This window comes from Triticum dicoccoides, chromosome 3B (assembly GCF_002162155.2).
Source record: "Triticum dicoccoides isolate Atlit2015 ecotype Zavitan chromosome 3B, WEW_v2.0, whole genome shotgun sequence".
Classification (NCBI taxonomy): Eukaryota; Viridiplantae; Streptophyta; class Magnoliopsida; order Poales; family Poaceae; genus Triticum; species Triticum dicoccoides.
This window is the reverse complement of record NC_041385.1, coordinates 839379833-839387667: the sequence shown is the minus strand read 5'-3', so window position 1 is coordinate 839387667 and position 7835 is coordinate 839379833. Positions and strand designations below refer to the sequence as shown.

At 45.4% G+C, this 7835-nt stretch overlaps 2 long non-coding RNA genes and 1 pseudogene across 2 annotated transcripts; 2 read left to right on the top strand and 1 right to left on the bottom strand.

The window, feature by feature from the left end:
• Nucleotides 1-6523, bottom strand: LOC119278818 (annotated as a pseudogene).
• Nucleotides 2287-3548, top strand: LOC119278820. Its single transcript, XR_005137986.1, has 3 exons — nt 2287-2664; nt 3238-3317; nt 3401-3548. It is a non-coding gene; the product is annotated as an uncharacterized LOC119278820 (long non-coding RNA).
• On the top strand, nt 3698-7114 carry LOC119278821. The gene is made up of 2 exons (XR_005137987.1): nt 3698-3793; nt 6876-7114. It is a non-coding gene; the product is annotated as an uncharacterized LOC119278821 (long non-coding RNA).
• The last annotated feature ends 721 nt before the right edge of the window (nt 7115-7835 follow it).

Here is a 7835-nt window from a genome sequence, read left to right as displayed (position 1 = left end):
AAATACAACATCTCGACTGTCCTTTTGAGAAATGCAAACAGTAAAAGGAATAAGTATTCAGTTGAATACACTCAGTTTGATGCAAGAAGCAAATGCATACATACAACAATAACAAGAACATATATAATCCAAGGCGTCCGTGCTCGTGCATCACCTTGGAGACAAAGGACATACAAACAGTTCGACAAGGTAACTAGCAGCACAAAGCAAAGTGATAACTCAATATTCCACACCGGAAGGAAATGCAGCAATCCATTTTCCTTCGTGTATATATCTCATCTTGTTGCTCCGTAGAAAAGAATCGACGCCCACTTCCTTCCCTGAAAATCGGTGTCTATCAGAAGGGTTGAACTCCCAAAATTACTCGTTTGCCGAGCTAATCGAATCGTGCCAACATATAAAATTAAAGTGCTTTACTTCAACCTACATATATGCACCTCAAACCTTACTGTGGACACTCGACCTAGACATTTCCAAAGAATTGTTTAATGCCCATTGACAATGAAAATCATAACAATTAAATGTTCAAAGAAATATCGGTAGAGCTCTCAATTTTCGATTTCAGCGAGGCATCTCCCGTTCTGAATCTGCATTGATCTACAGAAGTCTTGCTAGAACCCCACAAATAAGTGATGGGAAAGTAGTAAATAAAGGTATTACGGTATTAAGCAAAGCTACAGCACAAACTGGAATAGACAGACATATCCCGGTAGTTACCAGGAAACAGATAAGAGACATCTCCAGTTCTGAATCTTCATACATCTACGGTAGTCTTGCTAGAACACAAAAAAGAAGGTACGGTAAAGTAGTACACAACGGACGGTATTGGGCAGGCTACAACCCAAACAGGAACAGACGAACATCACCCAGTAAGTTAGCAGGAAATAGATAAGAGACAGACTGCAGTCTGGATATTGGAGGTGGAAATTTGAACGTACCAGCTGCTGGTCGTGGTCGATATCGATTGTAATGTGAGCATGGTTGTGATGCATGTAGATAGCACTCCTAATGGCTGACTCTGCGCTTCTCTCTTCAGATTTAGTACCACTCCATATTCGTACATCGATTCTTTCAATTGCTAACAAGTGCTCGATACCTGTAATATTTGATAGCGATTGTAATGTGAGCATGGTTGGGATGCATGTTCATAGCGCTTCTAATTGCTGACTCTGCGCTTTTCTGTTCAGATTCAGTATCACTTTGTATTCGTACATTGATTCTTTCAAGTGCTAACAAGTGCTCGATGCCTGTAGGTGCGGCGCTGTCATCCTGCTTCCACGCGCTGGCGTTCAACTGTAAAGTGAGGATCTGCAGCTTAGGCATTGCCCCAGCTTGGAAGGTCAGTTGTGGCATGTTATCGCAGCTGACATCAAACTGCTTTAGGTGTGCGAATGTTGTCCCATCAATGGCAATTGTTTCTTCCAGGACTCTATCAAACGTTAATTGCAGGTCGATGAGGGCTGGTAACTCCGTGAGAATGCCAAGACCATCCTTGTCCAGCTTGTCAACAGTGAGATGCAAGGTGTGGAGGTTACGGAGTTCCCCAATCCAGTCAGGGACCCGGGACCTTCGTGTCATGTAGAGTGTCACGAGGTTGGGGGGAGGAGGCGACAAGGTTAGTGCCTCAGGTATACAAGGAGGACGAGGTAAAAATATTTTTAGGACCTTGAGATTAGAAAGTTTTCCCAAAGAAGAGTTTAGAACATCCATATCCACATCTTCTGATAAACTGTTTTTGAGAGAAAGAGTAGCCAGATTGGTGATCTCTCCTAGGCCCTTGATATTGTCGAGTGAGGTGTGCCGCAGATTAAAGCAAGTCAGGCGTTGCAAGGATGTCATTTTACCAATGCCCTCGGGCAGCCTTTGAACAAATGGAGCATGCAGTTCCAACAAGCGCGGCAGGTGAAAAATATCCATTGGGATGCATGACCCATCTATCTCAAATGTTTCCAACTTTTGCAGACGTCCAATCTGCGTTGGTAGCTGGCACCTACGACTCAGGGTGGACGAAACGGTCCGGTCCTTCGGTCCGGCTCGCGGCCCGCTCGGTGCAGGCCGGCTCGGTCCAGGCCCGCTGAAAAAAGTCATCGGTCCGGTCCCTAGAAAATGGACCGAAATTTTCTCGGTCCGGTCCGGTCAAAGCTCGGTCCGCTCGTTCGGACCGCGACATTTAGCCCAGCTCACAGGCCACAGCCCACAGCAACCCATATAGAGCCCAGTGCGTCAAAAAAAAAAACCATATAGAGCCTAGCGCAGACGGCAATAAAGGCAAAGCAGAGAGTTCAAGTACGCAACCCCGTCCATTCCCCTCCCCCGACCCCGAGCGGTCGAGCGCCGCCTCCGCCGGCTTCCGTCGTCGACCACCTCCTGGTGCTGCCGTCGTCAACCACCTCACCGTAGACCACGAAGTCGCAGTACTGGAGGGAAAGAGGAGAAGAGGAGGGAGCGCAGCGCGTGCAGCTGCCTGCCGTCGAGTTGAGGGTCGACCGCCGCCGTCTCCACCTGTCCGCCGTCGACCACCTCCTCGCCGGCTCGCTGCTGTCGATAAGAGATGACCACGAAGCTGGAGGAGGGGGAGGATGTGACTGCACCTGCACGCCGTCTCCCCTGCACCTGTTCGATCTCCTCTGTCCTCTCCTCTGCATTATCCCATCTCTGACCGAGGTATTCAGTGCCAAAATTTTCAACAATTAGTACTGAATTGTTAGCAGTTCGTACTGATCTATTGAGTGTTGAATACACCATTGTTAGCAGTTAGTACTGAATTCCAAAATTTTCTTACATCATTTTTCATCCATTCTTCAGCTTGTCATGGTAAATCTATAGCATAACTTGCTTATTTATTGTCGATTCCATCCTCTTTTGAAACAAGCATTCTAAATGTTCAAAATTAGTCTCATATATGCTGTATTCTTGGTCCATTTACTTTACAAAATATAAAAGGATGACTAAACAGTGGCTAAACAGAGCCAAAAATCCTCCCAGCGCACTCCCAGGATACAAATTCAGTCGGTCCAGTCGGTCCTCTCGGTCTTGACCGAGCTTTGCTGCAGCCGGTCCGGTCCTGAAAATATGAACCGCCCGCCACTTCGGTCCGGTCCGGACCGGACCGGCCGCGGCCGGTCCAAAGCAGGGCTCGGTCAGGGACCGGACCGGCCCGGACCGCGTCCACCCCTACCTACGACAGCCATGAATCTGTATATGCCGCAGGTGATATAACTTACACAATCTTGTCAGGTCAATTTTCTGGTTGTCCTCAACAGAAGAACTGAAGTCAGCAATAAAAACTCGAAGATACTTGAACTCTGCCAGAAAAGGTATATCCATCGAGCTTTTCCACATTGCAAATGATCGCACTTGTGACATACTAACGTCCCCTGGCACTGTTGCACCATCCAAGTTGAAGAGCATTCGACGGACCTTTTGAAGCTGCCCTGAAATGGCCTCTTGGTCGTCTATTACAGTGATAAAATTTTCCTCGGCAGACTTGTACAAGATGAGATCCAACAACATATCATGTATTTTGCAAGTTCTCACTGACCCATCCATGTCAATCCATACAGGTTGAATAAGGCTCCTATTGACAAGCTCATTGAAATAGCTTATCGCAGTATGTTCTGGGCTTTGTCCATGGGCTTTACTAACAAAACCTTCAGATAACCAGAGTCTTACCAGGTCATCCCTTCTTATTTGATAGTCCTCTGGAAACATACCAAGATACAAGAAGCATGTCTTGAGGTGGTGAGGAAGATTTTTATAGCTAAGGTTCAAGATCTATCTCATTGCTTCCAAGGTGAGATTTGTGTCCACCACCTCTCCATTTGGTCTGAACTTTCATTTGCTAATAGGCTGGAGATGCTAATGATTGCAAGTGGCAAACCACCACATTTCTTGAGAATCTCAACTGAGACATCTATGAGTTGACCTGAACAAGCTTCTTCAGAGCGAAATATCCTACCCAAAAACAATTTCCTTGAGTCTTCTTCACTAAGAGGTTTCATTTCAAGAATGTGCTTGTGGTGACCGAAACAACATGCCTCAGCCACAGTCTTTATTCTTGTAGTTACTATTAATCTACTACCAAGATTATTTTCTGGGAAAGCACATTTAATAATATTCCATGCTGATACATCCCATAGATCATCTATGATAACCAAGTACCTACAAGAAAGTCAGTATCTGAGGTGGATGAAAAATATGTTTTTATCAAGTTAACAAATATGACATATTTTAAAAGGTTCAAGGTAGACAAGGATAGAAGAACATAACTCAAATCTTTTAAAGAAATATAAGTGTGAGAGGCACATGTGAACAAAAATAATATATAAAGTAAAAATAAGTACCTCTTGTTTTTAGAATTTCTCTGACTTGGTCGAGAAGAACATTTAACTCACAGTCATGAAATGATTGTCCGCACCCAAGGTTGGTTAACAAACTATGCAGAAGTTTCAGCATATTTGGCTTTTGAGACACCGGCACAAATGGACCACATTGAAATTCCCCCTCCAGCTTATGGTATACCTGCTTGGCAAGTGTTGTTTTACCCAAACCTCCAAAACCAACAATTGATACAACCTTCAGCTGCTTCTCCTCATCTTTTAGCCAACTGACAACCTCATTGGTTGGGCCGTCCATACCAACAAGTTTAGCTGCATTCTCATAGAGTGCGACAACCCGTTGGTCAACAACCACATTGCCCGATGTGGTGACAACGACCTTATATCTTTCACGCCGTTCACTTGTTCCATGCACAAGTTTCTTGATGTCCCTAATCTGGCCAGCAACCTGATGGCGGGCCCTTGAAGTTCTGAGGCATTGGATAGTGTCATGGAGAAACCCAGATTTTTTGTTTTTCTCCCCAATCTTGCACATGAAGTCATCTATAATATCCTCAATGTCATATGACATCTCCCTGACCACATCCATCCACCTCACCGTTTGTATATCCAGGTCATCAACATCTGCAAGTCTCTCTAGAGCATCCTTCATGCTGCTAAGCTCGTCGCTGATGTACTTAATCTCCTTCCTCAAGTTCTTTAGCTTGGCAAATTCCTCGCCCATCAAGGTGGCCAGCTTACGAAGGAGAGGGTTCATCACCCCAATTGAAGCGCTCACCATTATTCCAGCCATCTCTGGCTGGACAAGGATTTATCTTGGCTTCTCTAGTTATGATTGCGCTGCACCTGAAACATTTAAACAACCTGCCGGATGAAGAAATTTCTAGCAAATGGGGCAGAGACCTGAACAGTCCAGCCATAGGAACGGCTTTTCTTTTTTAGTTTCCAGCAATTTCAGAACAAGATTACAATACCTGAGCAGGAAGAGTGATTCACTTGAAAGGCCAGCTTGGAGGGGGCTGAAACAACTTGGATTGCGGCCATCACTGCAGAAGCAGAAACATGTCACATGCAGCCATGGCGCTGTCAGTGCCACAAAAGGATCTATCTTGGCTCTCTAGCTATGCTTCTGCTGCACCTGAAATGTTTCAACAGCCTGCTGAATGAAGACAATTTCTCTGTAGCAAAAAGGCCAAGAAACAAATGGGGGCAGAGAATTCAACATTACGATTAACTAGAAGGTGAGGTTGGAGTGACTGAGAAGCAGAAGCAGAAGCGTTGTTGTGGCGTAGTTCGATCGTGCCTCTCTCACTGTGGACTGAAATGATGAACAGTTCAAAAACTCAGAGTTAATTAACTTCAACTATTGCCCTCAGATCGACCAGGCCGGGGGTTGACCTGGTTTTCTAAAGCAAAAAAGAGAAATCCAGATCCACCCCGAGATCGAAAGCCAGTGAACTCCAGATCCACCAGACATCCAAAACCAGTGAAATCATACGACATAACTGACCAGTAAGAATAAAATAGAAACATCTGATATGAAAACGAGCAAATTATGAAACTACCGGAGACAGGGAGATAGACCTGAGCAGGTTATCGTCGCAGAGATGGAACAGGAGTGAAGAGCAGCCTGGCTGTCGTCTCCTGCGTAGGCGCAGCAGCAGGGGCGTGAGATGGTGGAGAAGCAGGAGCAACAGCAGGGGATGAAGCCGCTTGTTGACCAAGGACAAGAAGACCCAACGGGGAGGAAGGAAGAAGAGACGCCAACAGGCTCAATCAATCAGTAGTGGAGCAGGTTGCATTTTCTCTGATTAGCTCTTCTCATTCTCTCGTATTTCCGAGGTAAGCACGTTTACTTTGCTAATTTCTTCAATCAAGGCCTGGGAACATTTAACTTTCCCTTGTTAAGGACCTACGTGCAAATGATTACTTCCTTAGTGGCATAAAAATAGAAAAAAAAGCAGGGTCGATAGAAAAATAGGTGCAGGAAGCATCTCGGTCATTTCCATGTCCACTTGTGCAAAACAAAACATCTCAATCTCAAGGTGGTTCAGACTTGTCTTCCCCCTGTTTTTTAACGGTTACTAATACTGTACGTACCTCAGCTGTTGTGTATTAAAACATTGAGAACAGGCAAGGCAAAAGCGCGTTTGTGCACAAGCTCAAAAGGCTATTCCATTCAAACGGCCCCACGTCAGTTTTTAAAAATTCTGGCTCAGCGCACTAACATTTTCTAATTTGTTTGCTTTGGTTTAGTGGAGAGCGAAATATGGTACTCCATGTGTCCTTTGTTCCTTGCGACACGGGCCAGTCTAAACGTTGAATGCTTCACTACTGGGCTATGCTTAGGCTCCTCTTCAGCACACATATCATGGCACCTGGGGATGCTGACAACAACCTTCTTAATGCACCCTCATTTTGAACGCTTAACCGTGATGTGCTTATTTCAGAGTCCATATTGTATTGTAGAGTGAAGTGTATCTGTTACTCTGTCCAAATTAACATGTGTAGACTTTAATCATCGTTTCGTTATGCAAGGAGCTCGACATCATCAAGCTTGCCCAAACTGTTTGGTCTCGTCTGACCTTCGAAGAAGTAAAGCCGGGGATGACGCGCTTGGTTGGTGCATCCCTGATTTCAGGTGCTTAACCTTTATATTCTTGGCTTAGGTTCCCCAGTAGAACTTGCTTCTGTTCTATGGGGCACCCTTAGTTAAGTTGAATGTGTGGATGTTTTATGCTTGTCATATGGAAAATGAACATCAACCTGTTTTTTTAGCCTGTGTGTGCTCTGTAAAACCTTTTTTTTTTTGTGAAAATGATCCTAATCTATTATCAAAGTTCAGTGGAAGTACAAAGCATCTCGAAAGTAATAAAAATTACATTGAGATTCCAAGACCCCGAAATAACTACTACTGTCGCCAGAACGAGCCGCCAAGCCGTTGTCGCCGCTCTCCTACCAAAGCCGGCTTGACCTTGTCGATGACAACCCAGAAGTCTTCGTGCACGTGCCCCTAAGGACCAGTGCCCTGGAGCCGCAGTCGTCGCCATTTAACCCTTGCATAGATCTGAAGCACCTGACAATCAATTTCGCCACAAGACAAGAAACCCTAACCTCACCGCCCCAAAGACACAGCAGGAATCTACGCCGGAGCTCCGTCGACTACGTCCAGATGGACAAACTCGAGGAGGATCGAAGCTCAGGAGACAAACTCGAAGAAGTAGTGCCACCATCCACCCGAGCACCACACCTGCGAGGACTAAAACACCCTAACCTAGACTACTAACCAGAGTGGAGATACTGGGATTCCCCTCCCCGCCACCGGCCGAGCGGTAGGCAGATGGGAGGCGAATTCATGGGCTCGCCGGTGAAGTTTAGAGGAGAGAGTTTGTCCTGGCAGCCTAGGGTTAGGGAACAAAAACAAGAAGAAGCATATTTTGTTGCAGAAATTTTTTGAAATTCTTTTGGAACTCATTTGATATGGTTTATTTGAGACCC